Below are 17,451 nucleotides of genomic sequence, written 5' to 3' on the forward strand. Positions count from 1 at the left end.
TTATTTTGAAGACAATAATTTCATTTTCCGGGAAGAATTTTCAGTAAAAAGAGTCTACATGGGCAGTTAAATTCTTACCTTTCAACAGATCTGCCTAAAAGCTGTAAAAATAATAATGTCTTGTATTTCCTATGAGCCAGCACTTTCTAAGGATATAAACTATCTAATTCAGTTCTCACAACAACGTTGTGAAATCAGTACTACTAAAACCCCATTTACTGATTATGCACACTATGACTCAGGTTAATGTCACTTGTCCAGCAAGAAGGCAGAAACATCAAGATTCAAACCCAGGTATGTTTTATTCTAAAGCCTGTGTTCTTTGCCTCTGGCCTCCCGGTCCGTGACCCTGATAACCAGAGGGACAGTTATGGAGGAGGATTCGCCCAGCCCTCAGACTCAAGCTGTGGGTGATTTCTCCATCTCCTCCTCATCTTCATCTCCTTCATCTTCGTCTTCTTCCCGGTTTTCTTTTTCATCTTCCGTCTTTGCCGTCGCTGCCTCCCCACCGCTCCTTTTTATCTTCTTCCTCTTTTGGAACAGGCACTACATGTTTATTGTTCAAACATGAACCAATGGGGATGATGTGCACTGGGAAATCTTACTCCTGCCCTACCCAGCCATGTGCTCCTGCCTCCATCCCGACCATCTGCTGTTATCAGTTTCGTTGGTATCCCTTCAGTGTTTCTTTATGCAAACACCAGAAAATAGAAATTCATATTCTTATTTCCTACTTTCTCACTGCAAAGTTGGCATACCAAATTGTGCTGTACTTTGTACTTTTCTGTTTTTACTTAGCGATATGTCCAGGAGATATTTTGATTTTCGTTCACAGGGAGCGTCCTCGTTGTTTTTTACAGTTACAGGCCATTCTACCACGGGAGGAAATCTTAGGTTTATTTAGCCAGTTTCTCAAACACGGACACTTGGATAATTTCAACATTTTTTAGTGTCACAAACAATGCTGCAAGGAATAATCTCGTCAGATATCAGTCCATACTGGTCAGATGTGACCCCAGGAGCAGGGTCACTGAGTCAAAGAGAAAGTGCTTCTGAAACTTTGATGACTATCGCCCTCAGGAGGGGCTGCCCTGTTGGGCAGTCACACTGAGAAAGAACAACAGTGTTTGCCTCCCTAACGCCCAGCTAACGAAGCATTTTGTCAAACCTTTGGAATGGTTCCAATATGATCAAGGAAAAATTATATCCTAGTGTAGTTTTAATTTTCGTGTCTCTGACTATGAATGCTGGCAAGTGTTCAGGACCATTTGTATTTCTTATTCTGTGACTGCCCATGATGCTTGTCTGTTTTTCTATTGGTCTTGTAGTCTTTCTCTTTTTCATCTCTCAGAGCTCTTCACACATTTTGGAGAAAAACACTTTTCTGTGTCATGAGCTACAAATGTTTCCCCTAGTTTTTGTCTTTTTTTGTTATTGTGCTTTGGTTTTGTTTCCTATGTAGAAGTTGTTGTTTGCTTCAATAGTTATCAGTCTTTTCTTTTTGTCTTCTGGATTTTCAGACATAGTTGGATATGCCAATCTCCTCCAAGGGTGTTTTACCAATCCACGTCCCAACAGGAAGTAAATGGCACGCTCGAATTAGGATAATTCAAGAGGAGTTTATGTACAAAGGGATCGGTTACAAGGGTGTGGGCAAGTTTTAGTGGCCTCCCAAGGGCTGTGCAAGAATTGGAGCCTAGCAGCAGCAGAGGTATCATCACCCCTAGGCCCCAGAAGACGAGGGGACAGAGAAGTTATTGCAGCCTGGATGGAGAGAAGATTGTGTAGACCAGGCTGCCTAGAGAAGAGCCCCCGCATCTGTTGGGAAAAAGCTCCTCATGGAGGAAACAGGAAGTGAGTGCCCTGCCCTCATTGTCCTCGAGCCCTCCATGCCTTGTCATGGCTCCCTGATGGCCAGAGGGTGCAGGATTCTGCTGGAGTCATCCAAGTGAGGTGGCCTTCTAGGGCAGAGAATGAGGGAGGTGAGAGGAGCTGAACTCTGCTGGGTGGGGAGTGGGGTGGAAGATATCCAGCCTGGTTCTAGAACGCCTCTGGCAGTACTTACACGGTTTTACTTTTTACATGTAAACGTTGATCCCCTGGAGTTTATCTTGACGTGCTCTGTGGGATGGTTCCAACTTTGCCTTTCCTCGGCAGCGCTGCTTATGATGAAGTCCGCCTTTACCCACTGACTGGAGCATGCATATTTGTCAAATATTAATGTCCCATGTACATTTGGGCCTATTTCTGGATTTTCTCTTCTGGTTCATTCATATGCCATTCTGTATTAATTACCAACGCCTTATGATGGATTTTAAGAACTGGGGAGACAAATGCCTCCTCATTTTTCTCCTATTTTAGAGTTTTCCTGCTTGTTTGTTTTGAATGAACCTGCTTGTCTGCTTCTCAAGGAAAGAAACTTGTTAGGAGATTTTGGGAGATTATGTTAAATTTATAAATTTATTAATGGAGGCCTCACATCTTTAGAACATACTATGTTCTTTCTTCTTTAAAACCATGATCTGTCAAGAAACCTGGCAAACACCACCTTACCACGTGAGAAAAGTTACAATAATGGGACTAACTGACGTTAGGTCCCTCCCTGTGGAATGCACTAAGGACACAACATCACTCAGGCAGCATTCCTGCCAAATCTAGTCATGAGAACATGTTACACCAAATCAAACTGGGCACGTTCTCCCAAAGAAGTGGCCTATATTCTCCAAATATGTCAGTGTCATCAATTATACCACAAGAAACTGGAAAAAAAATCAGTATCTTTCAGGACAAAGAAAGGATGAGTCCCTATTCTTACATTAAAATGGATGAAGGAGACATAAGAACTGCATGAACTGTGTGGTCCTGTTTGGATCCCGGATCAGGGAAAAAATATCCGTAAAGGATATTAACGGGACAATTTAAAATCGAATATTTACTGTAGGTTAGATCACAGTATTGCATCAATGTCAAATCACCTAAATTTGATAATTGTACTGTGGTTGTGTAAGAGAATATTCTTGTTCTTACAAAATGCATGATGAAATATCTAGGGATAAAGTGGGCCTGCTACTAACTGTCACATCGTTCAGAAAAAATAATAATACAGTATATATGTAGAGAGCAATAATAAAGTAAATGTGGCAAAATGTTAATAACTGATAACTGGGTGAAGAATATATAGGAATTCTTTGTACTATTCTTGTAACTCTTTTGTAAATTTAAAATTATTCAAAGTAAAAAGTTACAACAAAAGAAAGTTTGAGGGAGTGGAAAGGGAGAAGAGAATGTTAAAATATATGAGTTCCTTCCTGCTTTTAGCCGGTTTGATCTTGATTCTGTCTTTTAGCACATTGTCCTAAAACCCAGAAGAACATCAATCGATTAACCAATGTTAGCCAACCTCGTTTTCAGTTCCCATAAATCATCTCCACTGCTTTGGTTACCACGCCCTCCAGCTGCTCACGCCAGTCCCTTCCTGCAGCAGGCCGGTTAGCTGGCCTCTTTCTGGTGCTGCCTTCTCACAGAATCAAGACCACATGCACAGGAACAGCTCAGTCTTGGAACTTGGGTGTTCCTGGTGTCCATGACCGGAAAATGATATGATATTTGATTTTGGTTTGCAAAACCAGGAGGGAACCTGCTAATGCTTTTCCTTGGGTCCATCCACAAAATGGTAAAACCGTAGCTGCTGCTACTGCACCCACCACCACCGTTTCTGGAAGGCCCTCAGTGTACCAGGCTTTGTGTTACTCATTTGATATGTGTGATCTTCTTTTCTCAGAACAACCTCGTAGGTAGGCACTATTATTATCCGCACTTGACAGATGGGCAAAGTGGGCTCACTCTCCCTCCCCTGGCAAGTGGTAGGAAGGGGACGCAAAGCTGGCTGACTGCTCTAGAACGTGCTCCTTACATGCTCTGTGGCATCTTGACAGTGCCCACGTTGGGTGCAGCCTTGGGGGTGGGGGCTGTGAGGTGGCCTCCAGCTGGCCATTAGCCTTTGGCCACAGTAAAATTGGAAGAATCAACGATAATCGCTAGGAATGAACAGCGCTTTGCCTTACAAGGTGTGGACCTGTGCTCCAGAGAGCCGGACTCCTTGGTAGCAAGGAACCTGACCTGCAGGAACCTGGGAGAAGGGTTTGTACACACATTGTGTGTGCCCCAGGAGTGATTCACAAATACATCCTATGGAGGCAGAGGATGGCACAAGGTCAGTGACAAAAGGAAACAGGGTGCAGGAAACAGATGCTTTTTCTCAAGCAGACACAGAAGCACTAAGAGGTGGGAGCAGAAGGAGCAGCACGGGGTGGAGACACTGCACCAGGATATGGACCCCAAATCAGGGAGAGGATGAGCAAGTCTTCCGAGCCTTTGGGGAACGAGGTCCAGTGTTTACTGATGCACTTCTGTTGTGCTCTGAAGGCAGTCAGGAGTGTTTGGGTGCATCTGTGCCACGTGTCACTCTGCGTGCACGTGTGCACGTGTGCATGTGTGTGCATGACAGAGAAAGAGAGAGGGAGAGATTAAGATTGAGGCTCATCTTGGTTACCTGATGATGTCAGGTTGATTACTGGATTCTACTAGGTCATTAATCCTCAATTCTTCTTGGAGTCAGATTAAGGAGTGGCCCAGCTGGGCAGTGATTGCCCAAAGTGTCACTCAATGTGGGCCACAGCAGTGGGCACTGGGGGTGCTCCACCCAGGTCCCTGTGGCCCCACTTATTGTTCCTGTGTGCCCGAGCCCTAGCATCCTTGTGCTTTCCTTCCAATGGCAGCCCCTGTGCCTGGACTGCCATGTGACTGGAGAGCTTTGCCTCCGCTCTCAGGGTTCCCACAAGTGTCCGGGGGTCACATCCCCTTGGGGGTGGTCCTCAGCGACCACTGACGGGTGAAGGAATACGAAAGCCCAGGTCCCCTGCTTGGACGCAGGACAGACTTCAAGGTGTAATTTTCCCTCCTGACTCCTCTGCAGGATTGGGCTGAAGCTGCTCTTCCACCTGCCTGGCTGCTGGCTCCACCCCTTCCTTGGTTTCTCCAGGAACTGCCTGAATAAATCACGTGCACACGCGTCCTGGGCTCAGGCCCTGCTTCTGGGAGCCTGACCTCAGACAAGCACTTACACAGTCCTAGAAATGTGACAAGAAGGAGAAAAACAACATTTATCTACCAAATATGGCTCAGGGAGATTGCCCAACGTGTTTGCAAAGGCTCTTCAGCCATTTACTTCAGTGCGAGGGCTGAGCCCCTCCACCCCCCAGCGCGTTGGCCAGAGTGACTCCTAGGGATGTGGGTCCTGTCCCCCATGGGCGTCTTTGTCTGCTGGTCTAGACCTATGAATCGAGGGCCTGAGTGGAATTGCTTGGGACAATGGTGTGCAGCCGGAGCCTGGCCTGGAGGGAAGGGCGGGAGGGCTGGAAGCAGCACTCAAGCTCCTCCCTAACATAGACATTGAATAACGAGAAATCTCATAAGAATGTCCACTTTCTTGGGGTACCCCCACGCCGCCAGGGTCAGCTGGAGAGAGAAAGGGAGGGTTTTCTGTGAGGTCCTCTGAAGAGGAACTAGGAAAGGCACGGGCTGCCAGGGTTGAGGGTGACATGGTTGAAGGGTCATCTGTGTGGCCCTGGGAAGTCCTTGAAGGAAGAGGAGGAGGCTACAGTCAGGCTATTCCTGGTGGCCTGAGTGGGAGTCCCATGGTGGACCCAGAGGTGACTCTCCATGGCTGTGTGGGACAAGTCACAGTTGGGGTCATCACTCAGTCTGAGAAGTATAGGGGGTTCTTGAGAAGGTAATGGAGGAGCCAGCCCCTCCCATATCAACCACCCATCAGCCCTGTCTTTTAAGTCTGAGTTTTGGTGGAACTTCCACGTCATGAACAAATTAATGGGATAAATGACATTCTACTAACAGGTCTAACAAACGTACTAAAGAGCAGCTGAGCGAGTGTCTGCAGCAGAGAACAATTCGCCATTTATGAATCACTCGTCTGCTAATATGCCGATTCTTGAGACAAAGAGTTCGCTTCTCGTGGAGACGTGCAACGCAGTCTGACCAGCTGTGCACGAGCTCCTGAGAGGCAAGGGGATGGCAGGACCATAGCCTGCCTCTGGCCTTGCCGGGCTTCTCGTGGAGCAGGGAGCATGAAGTGCGCCCTAACAGGGTGCAGGAGGGCGGACTCCGAGGCCTGCTCAGTATCAAAGAGGCATAAGGAGGCCAGACGCTGTGAGGATGGCCAAGGTCGGCTCCAAGGCAGCAGGGGTGGCCGGCGAGGCTCAAGCCACCTGAGCTCAGAGCCAGCGTGAGGATGAAATAAGAGAAGGCAGGCAGTGTCCTGAAGAGTGGCTGGCCCAGGACAAGAACATACTGGGTATTATTACTACACATACACATGCACACACATGGACTTTCACATACCGCTTTAATTATTTAATTAGTGGCTATGAATACTCAGTAATGAGTAATAAATTATTAGATTAGAACACATTATTATATAATATATTATGTGTAATATATTAACATATTATACATACCATACTACTTATGTTAATTTATTATGTAAAATATATTGCTATATTTACATATAGTGTATACTGTATTAATATATTGTCTAGTAACATTATTTATCATTAAATATTATATATTAAATATTGAACTTTTATATACTATATAAGTTAATGTATGAATGTATAATGTATAAAATTGAATCTTATGTTAAAACTAGTGTACTGTGTACTATGCACAATGTATGGGATATATTATCATGAGCAGGGCTGTGGTGGGAATGTCTGGCCAGCCTGAGGAGAGCAGAGCGGCTGTTTTTGAGCAGGAGAAGGATGGAGAGCGCTGTTTGCCCCCGTGGCCTGCCCCTGCCCAAGGCGCAGAGAGGGAGAAGGATGGAGAGGCTCTCGGGTGGCTCCGCAGGGCCTGGTGGGATCTGAGCTGCCTCGGCCGACAAGGGGACACTTCTTCCCTCAGAAGTGTGTGCCAAGTGCTTCCTCCAGGCCAGGCACTGTGCTGGGTGCAGGAGAAGCAGCCTCAATGACATGGTGGGGCCCCCCTGGGGGGGCTATGGATCAAGATGGGAGGCGGCCCTTGGAGGGACTCACCCTGAAATAGAGAAGAGAATCTCAGGGCACCACCAGTGCAGGAGGATGGCTGCCGCCAGACTGCCACTAAGGCGCAGGGCAGGTTGGTGAGGGCCCCTGGCCTGATGATGCCAACCTGGCAGCTTGGGCATTGGGACTCTGTGCTGTGGGGAGCAAAGCCTGGACCTGGGGAGTGGTTGGAGGCCATGGTGAGGTGGAAGGAAGCTAGGGCAGGGTCTCAGCATCTAGCAAACTCGACCCTGGTGGAAGAGAGGGAGGCATAGGAAGCGCCAAGGTCCTGGGCTTGGTGACGGAATGACCGTCACACCGAAGGTGGCAGTATGTCTTGGCAGAAACTTCACAGTTATTGTAATATTTCCAATGGTAGCATTTGAAAGTTGGCTGAGCTTGTTTCCTTGCTGCAAAATTCAGGATTTATAAATTCAAATAGACTTATGAAATGAAAATACGATTTTTAGATTTAGTCTTTGATAACCTTTAACTGAATAAATCACTGGCTTGCTTGCTGGTTATCTGTAATTGCCAAGGTTATACAACTGGACGGTGTGGGAGCTCCCCCTCCACCGTCCTCCCCCACCCCACGCAGGCATAGACTCTCAAATGTGTTACAAAGGTGTAATCATCAGACTTCCGAGGATCATATGGAGGGATTAGAATAACGGCTTGTAGATACAGTGGGGCCCATTCTGATACCATATAACCATGAACGTTTTAACAATTAGAGCCCCCCCAAATAGAAGGGATAATCCGAAAGGAGAGGCTCTCTCTTGTACGTGGGTACATGGAATTCTTCAAAGAAGGCTGACTGAGTAGAGTCTTGCACAGGATACGTGAATGGGCAGATGGCCTCGGAGGTGACTCAGCTCTGAGGTCTACGAGCCCGTGATCTCACAGCCTTAAAGACGGTACCTAGGGAGTCTTCTCTTTCCTCCCTCAAATTATTACTTCCTGCCCACAATCCCATCAAAGCAGCCTACCCACATTCCCCTTTAAGGGGACCCTGGGCTGACTTACCCTGGAGTGGCAGTTCGGCTTGGTAAGCCCCGATGGTCCCCCTTTCCCTCCTTAGTTTGTGAGCCAGCGTCTCCTGAAACCCCAAAACTTCAGCTTGATTAACTCTGTTGTTTCTGCAGAGTCACAGCACAATAGCCAGGATCCCTCTCTCCCCATCATCCTCCCCTCCCTCCCCATCACCTCCCTCCCTCTTCATCTCCTCCCTCTTCATCTCCTCCCTCTCTCCCCGTCATCCTCCCTCCCTCCCCATCACCTCCCTCCCTCTCATCTCCTCCCTCTTCATCTCCTCCCTCTCTCCCCATCATCCTCCCCTCCCTCCCCATCACCTCCCTCCCTCTTCATCTCCTCTCTCTCTCCCCATCATCCTCTCCTCCCTCCCCATCACCTCCCTCCCTCTTCATCTCCTCCCTCTCTCCCCATTATCTCCTTCCCTCTCCATCACCTTCTTCCCTCCCCATTATCTCTCTCCACTCCCCATCACCTCCCCCTCTCCCATTATCTCCCCACCCTGCTACTCTTCATCTCCCCTCACTTCCTATCATCCCCTCACCTTTATTGCAAACCAGGGGAGTGGAATTAACGGGAGCCAAGCACCATTTTCCTGCAGAGATTTCCACAAGGTTGGAAAAAGAACTTTTCAGAAGAGATCACACTGCTTTGTGACCCAAAGGTGCAGAATGCCAAATTGCCCATCACCTTCTTCAAAATCTCCAGTGTGAAGCCTCTGTCTGTCCTCTGCCACTGAACTCTACTAGAGAGGCAGATGAGAGCCTCAGCTCCTGTAATCCCCAGGGGATCCTCCATGAGGAAGCCGCGCCCACTCTGCCCTTACCCCGAGTACCCCTGGCTGCAGGGTGACCTCCCATCACCACTGTGTGGAAGCACGCTTCCCCCTGCAGGTCTCTCTGCCAGCATCCCTGTCGGTCCACGGGTCCAAAGCAGCCTTTGCAGAGTAAAACACTTGCAGAATAAACAATTTGGACAGTAGCACACAAAGAGATTACACTTAAAGGAGGCGAGGAAATATCCCTGGACCGGACCCAGGACCCTGCCCAGCTGTGTGACCTCGGGGAAGCCACAGCCTATCTCAGTGTCCTTGTGTCTCCTCTGTGGAGACAGGATGTTGAACGCAGCGATCTCTGAGGTCCAGCCAGCTGGAAACCTCCATCACTCGACAGCTAGGAAAGAATTTAAATGAGTATTTAATTTTCTCCACTCCCCCTCCCCCCTGCCAAATTCTTCATAGTTAGCTTGTAAAATTAGGAAATCAAGCCAAACCTGGGAACAGAAAATATCATCCTGGGGGGCGGGCTGCTATTTACAGTGTGTTATTAGCTCCAGACCTCGCCCTTGGTCACCAGCGTTTGTGCTTCCCTCTGTTTAGTGGCTGCTTCTTGATGCTGGCAGGGAACAATGCTATTCCGTGCCCACCTTCCATCAGTGTCCTGCAAAACCCAAGCCTATGTTAATGCCTCTCTGGGACTCCCAGGGCGACAGGGGACAGAAGAGGACTCAAATAACATTCTGGGGAAAAGGGAAAAGGAAACTGATTGGAGCAACGATGAGCCAGAGCTGGAGATCCCACCACGTGGCCTTTCTGGCAGAGGGAGCACGTGGTGGTGACAGGCTGAGTGGATGAGTCAGCACAGGAACCGCAATCCCAGCCTGGCAGGTCTGGAATCTGTGATCGAGCGGAATATTGATTGCACCCGGGTGCAAACGAGAGCGAGAGAGGGCTAGGCAGGGTGAAAGAGAGGGATCTTCGAGCTATATAGATGCAGATAAAGAGGCGACAGGCATTTAGCCCTGGTTTTCCTTCTCCAGAGCCTGTTAATAACAGCGAAAGCCAGTTCCATCCTGGCAGGGTGTTTTCACTAAACCCTGAGCTGCTCTCTGTCACCTTCCACACGGGTTGGAGGAGAGCTGACGTTGGGGGGCCGCAGGACCGCGGAAGTGCAAGGCCGATGGTGCTCAGTGGATGTCCCAGCACGCCTGGCAGCACCTGTCAGCAGCAGCATCTGCTCATTCCTGAACCAGGCTCCATTCGTCAGCAGCCAGCATGCCCTCTGCCGGGAAGGGGCTGAGCCCGAGGAGCCGGTGCATCTCAGCCGGGGCTTTTCACCAGCAGAATCTGCTGTCCAGGAAGGAAATTACTGTGGGGCCAGAGAACGTGACTTTAGAGCAGGGAGCACTAACCACGTTCCAGACAGAAAGAAGGACTCGATCTCCCTTTCAGTACAGGCAGCCCATCTGAGGACAGCTGTGCCCTCTCCCCTTCGGCTATGTCTGAATTAATCTCCCAGAGTTGGACTGTGGGTGCAAAAGAGAAATGGAAGATATAGTCCTTAAAAATGGGACACCTTGTACCTCCACGAGTGAAGATTCCAGAGGCCTGTCGGCCCTGCTTTTGTTGTATGTTATCTGGTACAACACTCTGCATAATTAGCAACAAAATGATCCAATTTAACACACATTTATTAAGCAGCAACTATGGACAAAGCACGCTGCTGGCTGCTGGAGCTTCAAATCTAACCGAGGCTCTGCCTTATTCGCAAACTTTATGATCCTTGACGGCTGTCAGGGAGGAAGTCAGCGTCAGAACTGCTTAATGAGCAACCTCCTAAATGGGTACTGGAGTCTTTAAAAGAAAAAATATCATTACATTTAAATTTTACTTATTTCATAGAACAAAAATAAACTGAAGTTGTCAAAACTTAAATAAATGTTTCTTTACCACAAAAAAGATTATTTCTCTAAGAACAAGACATTACAGAATTAGCAGGTTGGGATGCTCTCTCTGTACACACACACACACACACACACTCCTCTCTCTGCTATACCGCATGTCTTGATCTGAGAACACAGCGATTGTCTCCTTCCAGATAAAGATGAGGACACTGGCATCTCATACGCTTTCCATTTCAAAGAGAAGCAAGCAAAAATTCTCTTGCTTCCATTTCCTCTTCTTTTCCTCTTCATTTTATTGTTATATAGTTATTGTTGTTTGAATCGAGTCACCCATAAAGATATGTTCAAGTCCTAACCCCTGGTGCCTGTGAGTGTGACTTTACAAGCAAACCTTTGAGAGATTGCCGGTTCAGTTCCAAACCACTGCAGGAAAGCAAATATCAATAGATGAGTCACACAAATATTTTTTGGTTTCCCAGTGCATATAAAAGTTATGTTTACACTCTACCATGGTATATTAAGTGTGCAATAGCATTATGTCTGAAAAACAATGCACACACTTTAATTAAAAAATACTTTATTGCCAAAAAATGCTACCTATCATTTGAGCCTTCAGTGAGTAGTAATCTTTTTGCTGGTGGAGGGTCTTGTAAAAAATGCAGTATCTGGGAGCCGGCCTGGTGGCATAGTGGTGAAGTTTGCATACTCTGCTTTGGTGGCCCAGGCTTTGCAGGTTTGGATCCCAGGTGTGGACCTAGCACTGCTTAAAAAGCCACGCTGTGGTGGCGTCCCACATAAAATAGAAGAAGATTGGCACAGATGTTAGCTCAAGACAAACTTCCTCACCAAAAAAAAAAAAAAAAAAAAGCAGTATGCCATAAAGCAAAGCACAAAAACCAAAAAATATGCCTGTAATTGGAAATAGGGTCTTTGCAGATGTGATAAAGTTAAAATGAGGTCATATTGGATTACAGTGGGTCCTAATCCAGTGACTAGTGTCCTTATGAGAAGAGGGAAATTTTGACACAGCCACACAGAGGAAAGAAAGCCACGTGAAGACAGAAGCAGAGATTGGAGTGGTACGTTTACAAGCCGTGGAAAGCCAACGGCTGCTGGCAACCACCAGAAACTAGGAGAGAGGCTGGAGCAACTCCTCCCTCAGGACCTCCGGAAGGAACCAACCCCGTCAAAGTCTTGATTCCGAAGCCCCGGGCTCTGGACCGTGAGAGAATACACTTCTGCTGTTTAAAGCCACTCAGTTGGGGTCTTTGTTACGGCAGGCCTAGCAAACTCACACGACTGTTTCCACATGGTCCAGGTTTTCATTAATCACGTCTGCTTGGTAACATGCTTCTTACTGGTATGCGACATGTTTCATATTTAGAGTCATTGTTCACTGCCTGTTTCTTTAGGTGTGCGGTCCCTCTTGTGCCACCTTGTCACTTACCTTCTCATCTTTGGGCTGTCGTGAGCCTCCCTTCTTCCCTTCTTTGTGCTGTATGTTTGCACAGCCGCTCGGCCACTGCTTTCCATCTGACGCATGCTTGAGTAGCGCTCTCCCGCCTTCTGTTTGCTCTGAACTAAAGAGGGTAACTTGACATTACGCCTCCTTCTCGGAGACCAAGTTGTTGCTCTCCAGAAGCAGTTTGAAGACTGAGCAGAAACTGAGGAGTTTCTGTTGCCTTCAAGAATTGCAAGGGCAGAGGGCGGGAATTCAGCTGACGTGATCTAGCATAATTGTCGGACTATCTGGACTTTCTTTCATGAAGGGAAATTTTATTGACTATCCGGTTCTGGGCCCTCCCCTACCTAGTTGCAGGGCATGCCCCATTCACTGGGGACACTCTCAGGGTTCAGACCGTTCCCCTCATGCATGTGCGGTTCTGGGGGCCTCATTTCAGGCCCTAGTGCCCCCCGCTTCCCTTCTTCCCATTTCTCTGCCTCAACTGATTCCATCAGGCCTCGGGCAGAAGAGGAGACAGACAGCTTCCTCTCAGCTGGGCTCTGGGGGGCCCACAAGTGAGGCTTCTGGGAGTGCTGGGGGGCTGGCTCGGGACCCGGCTGTGCTGGGGCTGTGCTCTGTGCTTCACTCCAGAATCTTCCTGTCCTTAGCTTCTAGTTTTTGAAATGTACTTTTTTTGAGTTAAACTCTTTTCTTCTTTGGCTGCTGGTGGGAAATTCTTTTTATTTACAGTTTAATTCTTTTATTTACAGGTTAATTTTTTTCCTTATTTTTATTGAAATGTGAGAAGGGACATTCTGTAAAGCCATCTTAACTCAGAAGTTCATTATTAAAAATAGTGAACTTACGTTTAACATAACAGTGACTAATGTTGACTGGGTAGGTGGATGAATATGTTGTTATTCAGACTTCTACTTCCATCATCCTTATCCTAGGGAACTGGCGAAGAGAAAAGGACCACAAAGGATGATTTTGCTTGAGAGGCAGAATATTAGTCAAGGTTCTCCAGAGACAGAACCAGTAGGATATATATCTCTACCTATCTATCCATCTATCTATCGACCTATCTATTGATCTATCTCTATCTACCTACCTATATACCTATCTATCTGTCTATCGACCTATCTTTCTTTCTTTCTATGGTCTATCTATATCTATCTATCTATCTGCCTATCTACCTATCTATCTGTCTACCTACCTATGTATCTGTCTGTCTTTCTATCATCTATCTACCGAGAGATATATTATAAGGAATCGGCCCACGTGAGTAAGGAGGTCGAGAAGCCCCACAATCTGCTGTGTGCAAGAGCAGACACCCAGGAGAGCAGGTGGTGTAGTCCAGTTTGAGTCCCAGGACAGAAGAAGATCGATGCCCCAGCTCAACAGACAAGCAGAAAGAGAGAATTCCCCGTTCCTCTCTCTTGGTTCTATTCTGGCCCTCAACAGGTTGGGTGAGGCCTATCCACATCGAGGAGGGCAATCTGCCTTACTCAGTCTATGGATTCAAATGCTAATCTCTTCTGGAAACACCCTCACAGACACACTCAGAATAACATTTAACCAGATATCTGGGAATCCTGTGACCCAGTCAAGTTGACTCATAAAATTAACCGTCACAGGCAGTATTCATCACAATAGCTAAGAATCTAGATCCTGGAGTCAGACAGACACATGTTTGGATTTTGGTTCTGCTGTTTACATGCTGTGTGGTGTTATTTTAGATTACTTAACCTCTCTGTGCCATAGCTTCCTCATCTGTAAGATGGGATTGAAAAGAGAACTACCACAAAGGCTGGCTGAGAGGATGAAAGGCGCTAACGAGTGAAAGTGTGAGCTTTATGGCTGGAACTTGAGAACGCTTGAGCAGGAAGGCATCTCAGAGCCAGCCTGCTCCTGTCTCACTTATTCTGTAGGAACAACGGACCTGGAGCCCAGAAAAGCTCAGCCTACCTCTAAGGAGCCGGTAAGGCGCCCAGAAAGGAAATGTGAGATGTAAGGCAAGACTACAGATGACACTGCGCCACGCGGCGCTTTGTGAGGCTGAGCTGGCAGGCCGGCTCCACGGGCGAGCAGGGCCAGGCTCCGGGTGGCGCTCTGGGCAGGGTCCGTGCAGGATCCGTGCAGGATCTGAGCCGGGGAGGCCACGGGCCCTCAGCATCAGATGGCTCTCTGTGTGCGCGGGGGCAGTCTTCATGCTCCCCCTCCTCCGCTGGTTTTACCTCCTCATTCTTCCTGAGCACACCTTCTGGGGAGGCCCTTTAGACAAGCAGCAGGTGAGCGCGGAGCGGGCCCAGCCGCCGTCCACAAGGGTCCACACTCCTGCGATTTATTCACCAACAAGCTTCTGCCCGGAGCCCTGCCAGGCGTGCCCTTGGGACCCTTGCGTGGCCGGGTCATGCAGCAGAAAAGTCTATCCTCTTCTTTGTGGGGAAACAGAGGCACAAAAGTGGTCAATGGCTTACCAAGAGACACTGGGCACCTGAACAACTCTCTCAGCCTGGAGATCGCCTCTTGAGACAGGAGGCGGCCCTGCAGACGGCTGCCCCCGGAGGGCTCGCAGCCCACAAAGCTGGGGAGCAGGACCCCGTGGCCAACACCCACGTGGGTCTGGGCTGCTCGGTCAAAACCATCTTGTGTCTTATATGAAAAATGCCAGACTTACAATGCAAATGTTGATTTAAAAAACTATACTTAGACCAGTGATCAGGGAAGCCTAATTAAAAAGTGCCATTACATTCCAAATTACCTTTATCAAGTCACTTTGTTCTTTAAAAAATGTGGTAAATAGTGATGCGTCAAGCACCATGCTGGCAATGCATAGAACGTAAGGAGGTAGAGGCCATTGCCCACAAAAGTTCCGAATCCGCCTTGGGGGGAGTAGTGTGTAGTTTGGGAGCGAGGAAGACACAAGCCTCTGCAGGGTGAGTCAGGTTCCTGGAGGAGCCTGTGGGAGGGCATCTGGGACTGGGAGAGGACAACCAGGTGAGAAGGGACGATCATAGACCTGTCTGGGCACAGTGGGCTGGGGAGGAGCTGGGAATGGAGCTCTCGTGGAGGGAACAGCATGGGGAAGGCCCCCAGGCAGAGAGAGCATGGCCGTCAGACATGTGCAGAGTAGCTTCCTGGGGCTTGAACACTTGGCTGGTGGAGGTGAGCTGGTGGGAGAGGAGGGCAGTGGTGCGCCCTGGAGGCTGTAAGCAGGGCTGAGTCGGGCTTGGGGACCGTCCTCTCTTGACCATGCCCAGCCTTTTCCTGACAGCCCAGGGACTCTCTATGGGTCCCAACCTAGCTCTGGACCATCTGCCCAGAGTGGCGTTAGCAGAGAGACACGCAAATGTTCATGAAAGACCAGCCGCCAGGCCGGGAGGAGGTATTTGCTGCGCGTGGGAGAGATAAAGGATTAGCCAGCAGAGGACATCAAGAGTTACTGCAAATCGGGGCTGGCCCCGTGGCCGAGTGGTTGAGTTCGTGCGCTCCGCTGCAGGCGGCCCAGTGTTTCGTTGGTTCGAATCCCGGGCGCGGACATGGCACTGCTCATCAAGCACGCTGAGGCAGCGTCCTACATGCCGCAACTAGAAGGACCCACAACGAAAAATGTACAACTATGTACCGGGGGGCTTTGGGGAGAAAAAGGAAAAAATAAAATCTTTAAAAAAAAAAAAAAAAAAAAAGAGTTACTGCAAATCAACAGGAAATAACTCTGTAGAAAAATTAGGAAAAGCACTGAACAGGCATTTCACAGAAGTGGAACCATGAATGGCCGATAACAGAGTGACAAGATGCTCTCGGGGTCAGCAACCAGAAAAACATACAATAAACCGCGAGCATTCAGGTGCTCTCCACTCCCAGGCTGTTTGCATTTTTATCAAGGGACATCGAAGACCAAAAGCCTTTCAGACGATGACCTTTCCACTCTCGGGCCAGGCTGGCAGGGAAGAAATTTGGGGCAAAGAGACCCTGCTTTTCAAATCTTGTCCAGGAAGGGACTGCTACGGCCTTCCACTGTTAGGGTGGTGGAGGCTGCGCTCCAGGTTGATCTAAGCACTACATTCGGCTTAATCTTGGTCTCCATATAGCAACTAATGCAGCTGGCAGGGTCCCAGGGAGCGGCATCCTGAAGCTAGCATTTTAGCAGGGTCCCAACAGAGTTTTCCAGCCTCAGCTCATGCAGCCTTCTCTTATTTCTTATCCCTTGCCTCTCGTACCCCATACACCAGTCACAGAAAACTATTTAAGCCCTCTGAATATACCATGATGTTCTAAACCTCTAAACTTTTGCATATACTTCCCCCTCTACTTGGAATGCCCCATTTTGCCTCATGCCCTTGGAAAACTCCTGTTCATCCTTTAAGACCCAAGTGAAATGTTCCCTCTGTGACTCATTCTTTTCCTGATTTGTCAAGGCAGCATTAGCATGGCCCCTCCTCTGTGTTTTTATTGTACTTAAAAGAAAACTCTCCTCTATTATAGTACTTGTACCATCGTGCCGTAACTATTATATACTATTTGTCTTCTGCCCCCCCACCCTCAAGTGGGAGCCCCCAAGGATGGGGAGTGCCTCTCTTTACCTTTGTGCCAGCACAGTGCCTAGCCTCTGAGGAGCAGGCGGCGAGTGCACATCCTGTACTTGGAAATGAACACCCACAGGCCCTCTGAATGTTTTCAGGAGGACTGGCTCATCTGGGAGCCCATGGGTGTCCAGGAAGAGGTTTGGTGGGATTGCTTTCATTTCACTCTTCAGAAAATCCCTTAGGAACTTTTGCTTAGGGTACAAAGTTTGCCGCTCTGAGCACAGTATTCAGGCTCCTATTAAAACCTAGCTGGATCCTGGACCATAATTATCGTGTTTCTGAGAGAAGGCGGCAGATGGTCTATGGTCTCAGACCAGGGTCACAGGGAAGCACAGCAATTGGAGGGCAGGGTTCTGTCTCTTGACTCTTCACCCCCCTTTCCATTTTGTGACAATAGCGCCAGTTTTTAATGCCGGCTGTGGAGAAGAGGCAGCTGGCTCCCATTCACGAGGGGACGTTCCGTGCAAAGCAGACTCACCCCTCTGGGCTGGAGGCCATCACAGTCCTCACCCTGGATGACCCTTGGGAGGTGGACGCTCCCCAGTGGTGGTGGTCGCATCACACAGCATTCTGTCAGGAGGGGCGTGGGCTCAGTCCGCAGGCCATG

General features: G+C 48.5%; 1 long non-coding RNA gene across 2 annotated transcripts; it reads right to left on the reverse strand.

The window, feature by feature from the left end:
* Window positions 1-6,554: 6,554 nt before the first annotated feature.
* LOC139077213 (uncharacterized) lies at window positions 6,555-9,299 on the reverse strand. 2 transcript variants are annotated; one of them, XR_011529536.1, is made up of 5 exons: window positions 8,956-9,299; window positions 8,820-8,874; window positions 8,674-8,724; window positions 8,124-8,196; window positions 6,555-7,110 (listed from the first exon to the last, which is right to left on the reverse strand). It is a non-coding gene; the product is annotated as an uncharacterized lncRNA (long non-coding RNA). The 2 variants fall into 2 exon arrangements; XR_011529535.1 differs by lacking the exons at window positions 8,820-8,874; window positions 8,956-9,299 and having other exon boundaries at window positions 6,972-7,110; window positions 8,674-8,814.
* Window positions 9,300-17,451: the final 8,152 nt, after the last annotated feature.

The sequence above is a fragment of the Equus przewalskii genome, chromosome 19 (genome assembly GCF_037783145.1).
Source record: "Equus przewalskii isolate Varuska chromosome 19, EquPr2, whole genome shotgun sequence".
Classification (NCBI taxonomy): Eukaryota; Metazoa; Chordata; class Mammalia; order Perissodactyla; family Equidae; genus Equus; species Equus przewalskii.